This window comes from Macaca nemestrina, chromosome 12, assembly GCF_043159975.1.
Source record: "Macaca nemestrina isolate mMacNem1 chromosome 12, mMacNem.hap1, whole genome shotgun sequence".
In the NCBI taxonomy this organism is placed as follows: domain Eukaryota; kingdom Metazoa; phylum Chordata; class Mammalia; order Primates; family Cercopithecidae; genus Macaca; species Macaca nemestrina.
In genome coordinates, this window is record NC_092136.1 from 125,405,302 (window position 1) to 125,420,834 (window position 15,533).

Sequence of the window (15,533 nt, forward strand, 5' to 3'; positions counted from 1 at the left end):
GAGATCTTTCCAATGCTGAAAGTGGAGTGTTGAAATCTATTGTATTGGGGCCTCTCTCTCCCTTTAGCTCTAATATTATTTGCTTTATATATCTGTGTGTTCCAGTGTTGGCTGCATATATATTTACAATCATTATATCCTCTTGCTGAATTGACCCCTTTATCATCATATAGTGAGTGACCTTCTTTGTCTTTTCTTGCTGTTGTTGTCTTGAAATCTATTTTGTCTGAAATAAGTATAGCTACTCCTGTTCTTTTTTGGTTTCCATTGGCATGGAATAGCTTTTTCCATGCCTTTCTTTTTCATCTTTGTGTGTCTTTACAAGTGAAATGTGTTTCTTGTGGGCAACAGATCATCAGGTCTTATTTTTTTAATCCATTCTGCCACTCTATGTCTTTTGATTGGATAATTTAGTCTATTTACATTCAATGTCATTACTGATAAGTAAGGACTTACTCCTGCAGTTTTATTTGTTTTATGGTCTTCTCTTTCTTCTTTTCTTCCTGTCTTCCTTTTAGTGAAGGTGATTTTCTCTGGTTATATGACTGAGTTTCTTGTTTTTTATTTTTTGTGTATCCATTGTGTGTTTCTTGGTTTGTTCTTACCATGCAGCTTGCAAATACTATTTTATACCCCATTATTTTAAGCTGAAACAATGTAACACTGCTTGCATAAGCAAGAAATAAACAGGCAAAAAGAAATCTAAGTAAAACTCTGTATCTTAACTTCATTACCCCCACTTTTTAACTTTTTGTTGTTTCTATTTATACCTTATTATACTGTCTGTGCCTTGAAAAGTTGTTGTAGTTATTATTTTTGACTTGCTCATCTTTTGTCTTTCTACTTAAAAATAGTTTATACACCACAATCCACATTATAATATTTTGTGTTTTTCTGTGTACGTACTGTTACCAGTGAGTTTTGGGCCTTCAGGTGATTACATATTGCTCATTAACATCTTTTACTTTCTGATTGAAGAATTCCCTTTAGCGTTTCTTGTAGGACAGGTCTGGTATTGATAAAATCCCTCAGCTTTTGTTCATTTGGGAAAATCTTTATTTCTCCACCATGTTTGAGGGATATTCTCACCAGATATACTATTCTAGGGTAAAAGGTTCCCCGCCCCCCCCAGCACTTTAAATATGCCATGCCACTCATTCATGACCTATAAGGTTTCCATTGTAAAGTCTGCTGCCAAATGCATTGGAGCCCCATTATATGTTATTTACTTTATTTTCTTGCTGCTTTTTGGATTCTTTCTTTATCCTTAACCTTTGGGAGTTTGATTATGAAATGCCTTGAGGTAGTCTTCTTTGGGTTAAATCTGTTCGGTGTTCTATAATCTTCCTGGGCTTGGATATTTACATCATTCTCTAGGTTTGGGAAATTCTCTATTATCCCTTTGAATAAACTTTCTACCCCTATCTCTTCCTGTACCTCCTCTTTAAGCCCAATAATTCTTAGATTTGCTCTTTTGAGGCTATTTTCTAGTTCCCTTAGGCATGCTTCATTGTTTTTCATCCTTTTTTCTTTCGTCTCCTCTTACCGTGTACTTTCAAATAGCCTGTCTGTCTTCAGCTCACTAATTCTTTCTTCTGCTTGATCAATTCTGCTATTAAGAGACTCTGATACATTCTACAGTATACCAGTTGCATTTTTCAGCTCCAGTATTTCCACTTGATTCTGTTTAATTATTTCAATTCCTTTGTTAAATTTGTCTGATAGAATTCTGAACTTCTTCTCTGTGCTGTCTTGAATTTCTTTGAGTTTCTTCAAAAAAGCTATTTTAAATTCTCTGTACGAAAGGTCACATAACTCTGTTTCTCCAGGATTGGTCCTTAGTTTCTTACTTAGCTCATTTGATGAGGTCATGTTTTCCTGGATGGCCTTAATGCTTGTAGATGTTCATTTGTGTCTGGGCATTGAAGAGTTAGGTATTTATTGTAGTCTTCTCAGTTTGGGTGGTTTGCACCTGTCCTTCTTGTGAAAGCTTTCCAGATATTGGAAAGAACTTGGATGTTGTTATCTAAGCTGTATCTGCTTTAGGAGGCATCCCAAGCACAGTACCACTTTGGTTTTTGCAGACTCGTAGAGGTTCTGCCTTGATGGTCTTGGATGAGATCCAGAAGAATTCTCTTTATTACTGGGCAGAGACTCTTGTTCTCTTCCCTTACTTTCTCCTAAACATACAAAGTCTCTCTCTATGTGTTCTGAGTCACCTAGAGCTGGGGATGGAATGACACAAGCACCTTTGTGGCCACTGACACAAGACTGAGCTGAGTCAGACCTGAAGTTAGCACAGCACAGGGTCTTGTCCAAGGCCTGCTGTAACCACTTCGTGCCACAGCCTATGTTCACTCAAGGCCCTGGGCCTCTACAATCAGCAGGTGGCAAAACCATCCAGGCCTGTGTTCCCTTCAGGGTGGCAAGTTCCCCCAAGCCACACATGGGTGCAGAGGTGCCATCCAGGAGCCAGGGACTAGCGTCAAAAAGTTTTAGAAGTCTACCTGGTATTCTATTGTCCTGCAGCTAACCTGTCACTCAAACCACAAGATGCAGTGCTTCAAACTCTTTCCTCCCCTTTTCAAAAGCAGAGGAGCCTTTTCCCATTGCCACCAACACTACAGACCCACCGTGATTACTGCCAGCTACCATCCACATTCCTTTAAGGTCCAAGAGCTCTTCGGTCAGCTCGTGGTGAATGCTGCCTGGCCTGGGACTCACCATTTAGGGCACTGGGCTCCCCTCTGGCCCAAGGCAGGTCCAGCAATGCCATCCATGAGCCAAGTCCTGGAATCAGGGACCCCAAGAACCCACCTGATGCTCTACCCACCTGTGGCTGAGCTGGTACCTAAGGTGAAAGACAAAGTCCCCTTTACTTTTCCTTCTTCTTTTCTCTAGTAGAAGGAGTCTCATGCTGGTAATTTTTACTAGCTTGAGTTATATGAAAATTCCAAAATGAAAGCAGCCCGAATTTTGTGTTCACGTAGTATACATAATAACACCAACCACTGAAGTTCCAAAGATTTCTTTCAATTCCTTGAATCGTTAACTTTTTTCTTTTACAGAATGCTCTCACAGAAATGTCAGCATCATTTTTGATGATTTAATGACTAGATAATATCAAATATTGGTTGAGTAGTTACTCTATGCCAAGAAATTTCATGCATTATCTCAATTCATCCTCATAAAAATCTTATGAGGTAGTTACTATTATCATTCTCATTTCTCATATAAGGAAAATAAGCCTTAGAAATATTTGTCAAGCAGCCACGGGGGAATGTGGCAAGATGGCCGAATAGGAACAGCTCTGGTCTGCAGCTCTCAGTGAGACCAACACGGAAGAGGGGGTGATTTCAGCATTTTCAACTGGGGTAGCCAGTTCATCTCATTGGGACTGATTAGGCAGTGGATGCAGCTCACGGAGGGTGAGCAGAAGCAGGGTAGAGCATCACTTCACCCAGGAAGTGCAAGGAGCCAGGGGACCTTCCTCCCTTAGCCAAGGAGAGCCGTGAGGGACTATGATACCCAGCCCAGATACTACGCTTTTCCCACGGTTTTTGCAATCCACAGATCAGGAGACTCCTTCATGTGCCTACACCACCAAGGCCCTGGGTTTCAAACACAATACTGGGCGACTGTTTGGGCAGACACCAAGCTAGACGCAGGAGTCTTTTTCATACCCCAGTGGTATCTGGAACCCCAGCAAGACAGAACTGTTCACTTCCGTGGAAAGACAGCTAAAGCCAGGGAGCCAAGTGGTCTCGCTCAGTGAGTCCCACTTCCACAGAGCCCAGCAAGCTAAGAACCACTGACTTGAAATTCTCACTGCCAGCACAGCAGTCTGAAGTTGACCTGGGATGATTCAGCTTGGTTGGGGGAGAGGCGTCTGCCATTACTGAGGCTTTACTAGGCGGTTTTCCTCTGACAGTACTAAGAAGGCTAGGAGGTTTGGACTGGACAGAATTCACCATAGCATGGCAAAGCAGCTGTAGCCAGATTGCTTCTCTAGATTCCTCCTCACTGGACAAGGCATCTCTGAAAAAATGGCAGCAGCCCCAGTCAGGAGCTTATAGATAAAACGTCTATCTTCCCTGGGAGAAGGGGCCGTGGTGGGCACAACTTCAGTGGACTTCAACTTTCCTACCTGCCAGCTCTGAAGAGAGCAGCTGATCCTGACAAGGAGGATTCTCCCAGAACAGCACTCACACGCTGCTGACAGACTGCCTCCTCAAGTGGGTCCCTGACCCCCGTGCCTCCTGACTGGGAGAAAGCTCCCAACAGGGGTCAAACTCACCACATACAGGAGAGCTCTGGCTGGCATCAGGCTGGTGCCCCTCTGGGACAAAGCTTCCAGAGGAAGGAGCAGGCAGCAATCTTTACTGTTCTGCAGCCTCCACTGGTAATACTCAGGCAAACAGGGTGTGGAGCGGACCTCCAGCAAACTGCAGCAGACCTGCAGAAGAGGGGCCTGACTGTTAGAAGAAAAACTAACAAACAGAAAAAAATAACATCAACATCAGCATAAAGGACCCCGACATAAAAACCCCATCCAAAAGTCATCAGCCTCAAAGATCAAAGGTAGATAAATCCAGAAAGATGAGGAAAAAACAGCCCCAAAATGCTGAAAATTCCAAAAACCAGAATGCCTCTTCTCCTCCAAATGATCACAACTCCTCTCCAGCAAGGGCACAAAACTGGATAGAGAATGAGATTGACAAATTGAGAGAAGTAGGCTTCAGAAGGTGGGTAATAACAAACTCCTCTGAGCTAAAACAGCATGTTCTAACACAATACAAGGAAGCTAAGAACCTTGATAAAAGGTTACAGGAACTGATAACTAGAATAACCAGTTTAGAGAGGAACATAAATGACTTGATGGAGCTGAAAAACATAGCATAAGAACTTCGTGAAGCATACACAAGTATCAATAGCCAAATCAATCAAGTGGAAGAAAGCGTATCAGAGATTGAGAATCAACTTACTGAAATAATGCATGCAGACAAGATTAGAGAAAAAAGAATGAAAAGGAACGAACAAAGCCTCCCAGAAATAAAGGACTATGAGAAAATACCAAACCTATGATTGATTGGTGTACCTGAAAGTGACAGGGAGAATGGAATAACGTTGGAAACCACATTCCAGGATATTATCCAGGAGAATTTCCCCAACCTAGCAAGACAGGCCAACATTCAAATTCAGGAAATACAGAGAACACCACTAAGATACAACCCCAAGACACATAATCATCAGATTCTCCAAGGCTGAAACAAGGAAAAAATGTTAAGGGCAGTCACAGAGAAAGGTCAGGTTACCTACAAAGGGAAGCCCATCAGATTAACAGTAGCTCTCTGCAGAAACCCTACAAGCCAGTAGAGAATGGGGGCCAATATTCAACACTCTTAAAGAAAGAATTTTCAATGTAAAATTTCATATCTAGCCAAACTAAGCTTCATACATAAAGGAGAAATTAATTCCTTTCCAGACAAGCAAATGCTGAGGGATTTTTGTCACCACCAGGCCTGCCTTACAAGAGCTCCTGAAGGAAGCACTAAGTATGGAAAGGAGAAACTGGTAACAGCCACTGCAAAAACACACCAAAATAAAAAGATCAATGACACTATGAAAAAACTGCATTAACTAATGTGCAAAATAACCAGCTAGCATCATGATGACAGGATTAAATTCACACATAACAATATTAACCTTAAATGTAAATGGGCTAAATTTCCCAATTAAAAGACACAGACTGCCAGATTGGATAAAGACTCAAGACCCATCGGTGTGCTGTATTCAGAAGACTCATCTCACATATAAAGACACACATAGGCTCAAAATAAAGAGATTGAGGGATATTTACCAAGCAAATGGAAAGCAAAAAAGGTAGGGGTTGCTATCCTAGTCACTGATAAAACAGACTTTAAACCAACAAGCATCAAAACAAAGAAGGACGTTACGTAATGCTAAAGGGATCAATGCAGCAAGAAGAGCTAACTATCATAAATATATATGCACCCAATACAGGAGCACCCAGATTCATAAAACAAGTTCTTAGAGACCTACAAAGAGACTTAGACTCCCACACCATAATAATGGGAGACTTTAACACCCCATTGTCAATATTAGACAGATCAATGAGACAGAAGATTAACAAGGATATTCAGGACTTGAATTCAGGTCTGGACCAAGAGGACCTAATAGACATCTACAGAACTCTCCACCCAAAATCAACAGAATATACATTCTTCTCAGCACCACAAAGCACATATTCTAAAATTGACCAAATAATTAGAAGTAAAACACTCCTCAGTAAATGCAAAAGAATGGAAATCATAACAGTCTCTCAGACCAAGTGCAATCAAATTAGAATTCAGGATTAAGAAACTCACTCAAAACCACACAACTACATGGAAACTGAACAACCTGCTCCTAAATGACTACTGGGTAAATAACGAAATTAAGGCAGAACTCAAGAAGTTCCTTGAAACCAATGAGAACAAAGAGACAACATGCCAGAATCACTGGGACACAGCTAAAGCAGTGTTAAGGGGAAATTTATAGCATTAAATGCCCACAACAGAAAGCTGGAAAGATCTTAAATCAGCACCCAACATCACAACAAAAAGAACTATAGAAGCAAGAGCAAACAAATTCAAACTCTAGCAGAAGACAAGAAATAACTATGATCAGAGCAGAACTGAAGGAGATACAGACCAAAAAATCCTTCAAAAAACCAGTGAATCCAGGAGCTGGTTTTTTGAAAAGATTGACAAAATAGACAGACTGCTAGCTAGACAAATAAAGAAGAAAAGAGAGAAGAATCAAATAGATGCAATAAAAAAATGACAAAGGGGATATCACCACTGATCCCACTGAAATACAAACTACCATCAGAGAATACTATAAAAACCTCTATGCAAATAAACTAGAAAATCTAGAAGAAATGGATAAATTTCTGGACACATACACCCTCCCAAGACTAAACCAGGAAGAAGTCAAATCCCTGAATAGACCAATAACAAGTTCTGAAATTGAGGCAGTAATTAATAGCCTACCAAATAAAAAAAGCCCAGGACCAGACAAATTCACAGCCGAATTCTACCAGAGGTATAAAGAGGAGCTGGTACCATTCCTTCTGAAACTATTTCAAATAATGGAAAAAGGCGGACTTCTCCCTAACTCATTTTCTGAGGCTGGCATCATCCTGATACCAAAACCTGGCAGAGACACAACAAAAAAAGAAAATTTCAGGCCAATATCCCTGATAAACATCAATGTGAAAACCCTTAATAAAATACTGGCAAACCGAATCCAGCAGCACATCAAAAAGAAAGCTTATCCACCATGATCAAGTCAGCTTCATCCCTAGGATGCAAGGCTGGTTCAACATTCGCAAATCAATAAACGTAATCCATCACATAAACAGAACCAACGACAAAAACCACATGATTATCTCAATAGATGCAGAAAAGATCTTTGATAAAATTCAATACCTCTTCATGCTAAAAACACTCAAACTAGGTATTGAGGAACATATCTCAAAATAATAAAAGCTATTTAGGAAAAACCCATAGCCAATATCATGCTGAATGGGCAAAAGCTGAAAGCATTTCCTTTGAAAACTAGCACAGGCCAAGGATGCCGTCTCTCACCACTTCTATTCAACATAGTATTGGAAGTTCTGGCCAGGGCAATCACAAGAGAAAGAAATGAAGCATATTCAAATAGGAAGACAGGAAGTCAAATTGTCTCTGTTTGCAGATAACATGATTGTATATATAGAAAACCCCATCATCACAGCCCAAAAACTCCTTACACTGATAAGCAACTTCAGCAAAGTCTCAGGATATAAGATCAATGTGCAAAAATCACAAGCATTCCTATACACCAATAATAGACAAGCAGACAGCCAAATCATAAGTGAACTCCCACTCTCAATTGCTACAAAGAGAATAAAATATCTAAGAATACAACTTACAAGGGATGTGAAGGACCTCTTCAAGGAGAACTACAAACCATTGCTCAAGGGAATAAGAAAGGACACAAACAAATGGAAAAATATTCCATGCTCATGGATAGGAAGAATCAATATCATGAAAATGGCCATACTGCCCAAAGCAATTTACAGATTCAATGCTATTGTCATCAAGCTACCACTGACTTTCTTCACAGAATTAGAAAAAAAAAAATACTACTTTAAATTTCTTATGGAACCAAAAAAGAGCCTGTATAGCCAAGACAGTCCTAAGCAAAAAGAGTAAAGCTGGAGGCATCATGCTACCTGACTTCAAACTATACTACAAGGCTACAGTATCCAAAACAGCATGGCACTGGTACAAAAACAGACACACAGACCAATGGAAAAGATCAGAGAACTCACAAACAAGACCACACATCTACAACCATCTGATCTTCAACAAACCTGACAAAAACAAGCAATGCGGAAAGGATTCCCTGTTTAATAAATGATGCTGGGAGAACTGACTAGCCATATGCAGAAAACTGAAACTGGACCCCTTCCTTACAACTCATACAAAAATTAACTCAAGATGGATTAATGACTTTAACATAAAACCTAAAGCCATAAAAACTCTAGAAGAAAACCTAGGCAATACCATTCAGGACGTAGGCATGGGCAAAAACTTCATGACTAAAACACCAAAAGCAATTGCAACAAAAGCCAAAATTGACAAATTGGATCTAATTAAACTAAAGAGCTTCTGCACAGCAAAAGAAACTATCATCAGAGTGAACAGGCAACCTACAGAATGGGAGAAAATTTTTGCAATCTATCCATCTGACAAAGTGTTAATATCCAGATTCTACAAGGAACTTAAACAAATTTACAGGAAAAAAAATCAGAAAATGGGCAAAAGATATGAACAGATACTTCTCAAAAGAAGACATGTATGCAGCCAACAAACAAACAAAAAAAGCTCATCATCACTGGTCATTAGAGAAATGCAAATCAAAACCATGATGAGATACCATCTCACGCCAGTTAGAATGGCGATTATTTAAAAGTCAGGAAATAATAGATGCTGGTGAGGCTGTGGACAAATAGGGACACTTTTACACTGTTGGTGGGAGTGTAAATTAGTTCAATCATTGTGGAAGACAGTGTGGCGATTCCTCAAGGATCTAATACAGAAATACCACTTGACCCAGCAATCCCATTATTGGGTATACACCCAAAGGATTATAAATCATTCTACTGTAAAGACACATGCATATTTATGTTTACTGCTGCACTATTTACAATAGCAAAGACTTAGAACCAACCCAAATGCCCATCAATGATAGACTGGATAATGAAAATGTGGCACATATACACCATGGAATACTATGAAGCTATAAAAAAGAATGAGTTCGGCCGGGCGTGGTGGCTCAAGCCTGTAATCCCAGCACTTTGGGAGGCCGAGACGGGCGGATCATGAGTTCAGGAGATCGAGACCATCCTGGCTAACACGGTGAAACCCCGTCTCTACTAAAAAATACAAAAAAAATTAGCCGGGCGAGGTGGCGGGCGCCTGTACTCCCAGCTACTCGGGAGGCTGAGGCAGGAGAATGGCATGAACCCGGGAGGCGGGGCTTGCAGTGAGCTGAGATCCGACCACTGCACTCCAGCCTGGGCAACAGAGCTAGACTGTGTCTCAAAAAAAAAAAAAAAAAAGAATGAGTTCATGTCCTTTGCAGAGATATGGATGAAGCTGGAAACCATCATTCTCAGCAAACTAACACAGGAACAGAAAACCAAACACCACATGTTCTCACTCATAAGTGGGAGTAGAACAATAAGAACACATGGACACAGTGAGGGGAACATCACACACTGGGGCCTGTCATGGGGTGGGGCACAAGGGGAGGGAGAGCATTAAGTATTTGTCCTAATGGCTTCAAACCTAGATGATGGGTTGATGGGTCCAGCAAACCACCATGGCACATGTATACCTATGTAACAAACATGCACATTCTGCATATGTATCCCAGAACTTAAAGTAAAAAATAAAAAATAATAATAAAAAATAAAAAGAAGAACCCTATCCGATTAGGGCCCCACCCTTATGACATCATTTGACCTTGATTATCTGCTTAAAGGCCCTGCCTCCAAGTACAGTCATGTTGGGGGTAAGGGCTTCAGCACATGAATTTTGGAGGGACACAATTCAGTCCATAACAGAATGAATATTAAGTGGAATTATTGTTAATTTGTAAGGGATAATGTTAGCATTGTGGTGATGTAAGAAACATCTAATTTTTTTGAGATGTATTCTGAAGTATGTAGGAGTAAAATCAAATGATGTCTGAGGCTTTGCTTTTAAAAACTTTAGAAGGAAGGGAAAATGAAAAGATGAGAAGGGAAAGGAAGGAAAGAAAAGGAAGGAAATCAGAGCATATATGCCCAACTCTTGATAATTGTTGAATCTTGGTAATGGGTATATTGCGGTTCATCGTATCTCTTTACTCCTTCGTATGTTTGAAATTTTTTATATTAAAAGGTCTATTTTTTGTTTTGAAAAAAAAAAGAGAAAGATTTGTTTAAGGCTGAAAAGCAATATTCAGTGATAAATTAGGACTTTAATCAAGCCTGTCTGTTCCTAAAGTTAAGATACTTAACAACTATGCTACATGGCTACACAGAGAGTTAGATGAAGTATTTTTTAACCTTTCGGTAAAATGTAACTGATTCTTAAAAGAAAGAGTTGCTATAATTTTTCCACAGAAATTATATGTGGCATATCCCAGATAAATCTTTTGGGTTAAGCAAATTTTTAAATTGATTAACTATAAATATTAGAATACCAATGTCTGGTTTGTATACCTTCCTTTATTCTAAGACTTGAAGTTTGAGTGATGGATGTTTAATAAATATTTAACCCTTCTTTTTTATTCATCATTGTAGTAAATACTCTTGAATCCATCTGTTTATATTTAAAGTGTGTTTCTCACAAGTACTATATTGTTGGTTCTTGTGTTTTTATCCAATCAGAAAAACTCTGCCTTTTAATTGGAGTATTTAGACTATTTATATTTAATGTGATTATTGCTATTGTTGGATTTAAATCTATCATCTAACTGTTCATTTTCTATTTGTACTTTTGTTTTTGTTCCCTTTTTCTTCTAATATTTTCTTTTGTATTGATTATTTCTAATTATTCCATTTTATTTCCTTCATTGGATTATTAAGTATAACTCTTTGTTGTTATATTTTAGTGGTTGCTTTAAGTTTCATAAAACATAGGGTTTAACTTACCACAGCCTGCCTTTGTATTAATTATGTTTTTATTTTCTGTGTTTATTGATGTTTTGACCTCTGGGCCTAACTGATCCTAGACAGATTGTCCTGTCAGAACAAACCAATGTCTAGAGATAGTAAACAACTTGTCTATGAGTTACACCTTTCATACAAAAACCAACCAATCCAAAGCTCATAACTCCAACCACCTCCTTTATCAACCTCTTATACTCTGATTCACCATTTCCCTGCCCTAATCACTGAAGGGCCAGGTACCAGACAGCTAGAGACAGCCCTTACACTTCAGAACCTGCTAAAATGATGCAAACTAGCCAATCCCAAGCCTACTTTCCTGCCCTGAATTGCCTTTCCCACAGAAACAACAATAAAGGCTCCTGTATGTTTTCCCCTCACTTCGTCTCCTGACCAGTCCTGGTGCTTCTCTATGTGCCCCTCTATGTGCACCCCCTGCATAGTGTTCTGTGCCTCTTGCTTCTTGGTAACTATGAGCAAAATCTTTCTTCATGATAGTAATTTTTATATCTGCATGCCTTACCATATCTAAGTAAAACAAATTCTAGGTATTTTTTTAGTAAGCTTCAAGTTATATTAATCATCACAAATATGGTAAAAGAACATTACAACGTTCAACTTCCATTTCTCTTCTCCTGGCCCTTGTGCTATTGTTGTCATATTTTACTTAAACATATTAAGAAATTTTATAATTCCTCATTATTTTTTGTTTTGAAAACTTAACATTTTGTCAAAGAGATTTAAAACTAAGAAATAGTTGTTATACTTATCCATGTAGTTACTGTTTCTGATGCTATTCATGCTTTTGCATAGATCCAGATTTCAGTCTGATATCATTTTCTTTCTTCTTGAAAGACATCCATTAACATTTCCTATAGAACAGGTCTACTGATGATGAATTTCCTTTGGATTTCATATTAGAAAAAGTCTTTATTTTACCCTCATTTTTTAAAAGATATTTTCTCTGGGTAAAGAATTCTAGGCTTACGGGTCTTTTTTTCCCCCAATACTTTGAAGATGTTGCTTTTCTGTCTTCTGACTAGCATTGTTTCAACAAGAAATTTGTTGTCATCTTCATTCCACGGTATGTAATGTGCCTTTCCCTCTGGATGATATTCAGATTTTTCTTTTTATCACTGTTTCAAGTAACTAGGTTATGATGTGCCTTGGTGTGGTTTTCTTCATGTATCTTGTGTTTGGGGTTTTTAAACTTCTTAAATCTGTGGGCTTATTGTTTTCCTCAAATTTGGAAGAACTTGGGCCATTATCTCTTCAAATATTTTTTCTGTTCTTCCCTTTCCTTTTTTCTAATTACATGTGTATTATTCCTTTTGAAATTGTTCTGCAGTTCACCAATGTGCCGTTCATTTTTTCCCAGTTTTTTCTTTGTTTCATTTTGAATAGTTTCCATTGCTATGTTTTCAAGTACATCGATAAGCATCCTCTCCCCCAGTATCATTTGATCTCTCAGTCAACCACTCTGCCCCACTCTATTTCCAGACGTTATCTATAACTGGACAGACCTGAGCAACCATGCCCAGTAGGCACAGAGGTGCAAAACAAACATCCTGAGAGCTTTGTCATGTGCAGCTCCCTGTGGAAGGTGCTGGCTGTTCTCCCCATATGATCATTCTTGGGCTATTTACCTAATATCACAGAATCATAAAATCCCATAGCCACTTACAATCCCCAAAACCAAGCCACCCTACCTGAGTTCCCCACAGCATTCCCAGGACAATGCTTACTCTAATCCTCCAGCTACTAAAAACTTATTACCCAAAGGCCTCCATTGTATATTTTGTTCAATTTATTATAAAATTCTCCCCAAAGTTGAGCTGAAGTCTCTGTCCCTATAATTTCCACTTATTAATTTATCAACTTTGTTATTCAAGGAACCATCATTGATCACATACTAAGTGCTAGACTCTCCATTAGTCTAAGACACTAATTGATGACCTCACAGAACTTGGAATCTAGTTTAAAAGACCACACATACATCAACCACAGCTGGCCATAGAGGCTTAAACGACAGGCCTTCAAATTAAACTACCTGATCAGGTAAGGCTTCCTTGAAGAGGGAGTGGAAGAGCAGGACTTTGAAAGCTAGTGAAGAGTTAGCTAAATGAAGAAGGGAGTTGGGGAGGGTGCCAAGAGAACACAAAATATCAAAGCATAGATTTGTCAAACAACCCAACAGACTGTTAGAAGAGAAGGTGTTTGCTATGGCCCAAATAAAGGGATAATAGGAATATAGATGGGCAAGAAAGCCAGGCAAAGAAAGACATATCTTACTGGAAGTGATTGCTGATGGGTAACAGAAGGGCTGAAGGGGATGGTGCAATGATTGCGCCTCTGAGAATATGTATTAGGCTAAATAATGACCCCCAAGGATTTTTACATCTTAATTTCTGAAACCTGTGAATGTTACCTTATATACAAAAAGGGCTCTGACGTTCTGATTAATTTAAGAATCTTGAGTTGGGGAAGTTATCTTGCATTATCTCAGTGGCCCTAAATGCAATCACAAATGTCCTTATAAGAAGGAAGTAGAGAATTTGATTATGGAAGAAAAATAGGCAATGTGATGATGAAAGCGGAGATTGGCATGATATGCTTTGAAGATGGAGGAACAGGCAATAAGCCAAGGAACAGAGGAGGCCACTAGAAGCTGAAAAAGTCAAGGAAACAGATTCTCCATTCAGAGCCTACAGAAAGAACCAACTCTGTTGATACTTTGCTTTTAGCCCCATCAGACTTCTGGCCTCCAATACTTCAGGAGAATAAATTTGTGTTGTTTTAAACCACTAAATGTCTGATTTATTTATAGTAGCAATAGCAAACTAATACATAGCACTTAAGCCAAATATTACAGAATTGAATTTCTCATTTACTATGGTGCAGTTACAGGAAATCAATAACAAAGGACTCCAAAGGTTGGGAAATATAGCAAAAAGCACACTCATCTGCCTCAGTGATGACTTCTAGAAAGGATATCTCCTTTTATCTCAAATATAAGTTTGCTATACACTGTCATGGGTTCAAACCCTCTGCTACCTGCTAGCTGTGTGGCCTTGAGTAAGTTACTGAACCATTCTGAGCTTATTATCTCATCTGCAAAAATGAGACAATTGTACATATCTCATGGGGTTTCTGTAAAACAAAGGATATGAAAGGAGGAAAGGTAGGTAATTCATATTAAGATCCTAGAAAGTGCCAAGTACCAAACACCCAAGAAGAAGGACATGGCTGAGGTGGAAACAGGGAAGATCTTAATGATGGTTATTTTGAAATGAAATCCAGATCTGTTAGCTAGGGTAGATGTCAAAGGCTTCATCCAGCTGGTGCCACACACAGACAAGGGCACCTGGGCAAGAAGAACAATGAGATAATGGCCACAACTGGAATGAGGAGCGGGTAGGAGTGACCTTGGAGACAGCAGTCGAAAGGATTACATTTTACCAAGAAGACTGAGATGTTTAAGGGGCAAAAATAAAGAAATCTTATTCCAGAAGGTTTTTTCTAAATAAAATTGAAGGATATGGGATGAGGTTAGAAATGGACTGTTTCCCTAAAGAGTAAACAGCAAGGACATTATTTGAGACATATCTGAGAATAGTTGAGACATAGTTCTAGCTCTAATACTAAAAGCGCTAACGTTGGCTGGGCGCGGTGGCTCAAGCCTGTAATCCCAGCACTTTGGGAGGCCGAGACAGGTGGATCACGAGGTCAGGAGATCAAGACCATCCTGGCTAACATGGTGAAACCCCGTCTCTACTAAAAAATACAAAAAAAAACTAGCCGGGCGAGGTGGCGGGCGCCTGTAGTCCCAGCTACTCGGGAGCCTGAGGCAGGAGAATGGCGTGAACCCGGGAGGCAGAGCTTGCAGTGAGCTGAGATCCGGCCACTGCACTCCAGCCTGGGCGACAGAGCGAGACTCCGTCTCAAAAAAAAAAAAAAAAAAAAAAGAGCTAACGTTAAGAAAATATCCAGAAAATGCGTGGAGATCCCAAGAAGGACCTCACCCAAAACATCTCTGGAGAAGCCCTTCTTGCATCTCTTCCTGCATCCCTAAACTTCTAATCTCCAAGAGATTTGCTGGGAACCTCCAAGAGCCTATCTAGATATTCCCAGCACCCAGGCATAGGAAATATTCAAGGTTTCCAAGGAGTGAAGATGACAATGCTGGACGTTAGAAGCCTAGGAGAAAAAACAACCCTTGGCTGGGCATGGTGGCTCATGCCTGTAATCCTAGCACTTTGGGAGG

General features: G+C 39.5%; 1 protein-coding gene across 2 annotated transcripts in view; it reads right to left on the minus strand.

The window, feature by feature from the left end:
* Window positions 1-15,533, minus strand: part of LOC139357618 (prostate and testis expressed protein 13-like) — an 89,120-nt gene that overhangs the window by 36,904 nt on the left and 36,683 nt on the right. The window contains exon 3 of one of the 2 annotated variants that reach the window (XM_071075790.1): window positions 4,298-4,456. The exons of the other annotated variant lie outside the window; for it this stretch is intronic. The gene's annotated coding sequence lies outside the window, so the exon portion shown is untranslated. The remainder of the gene's footprint in view (window positions 1-4,297; window positions 4,457-15,533) is intronic. 2 annotated transcript variants of the gene reach the window in all.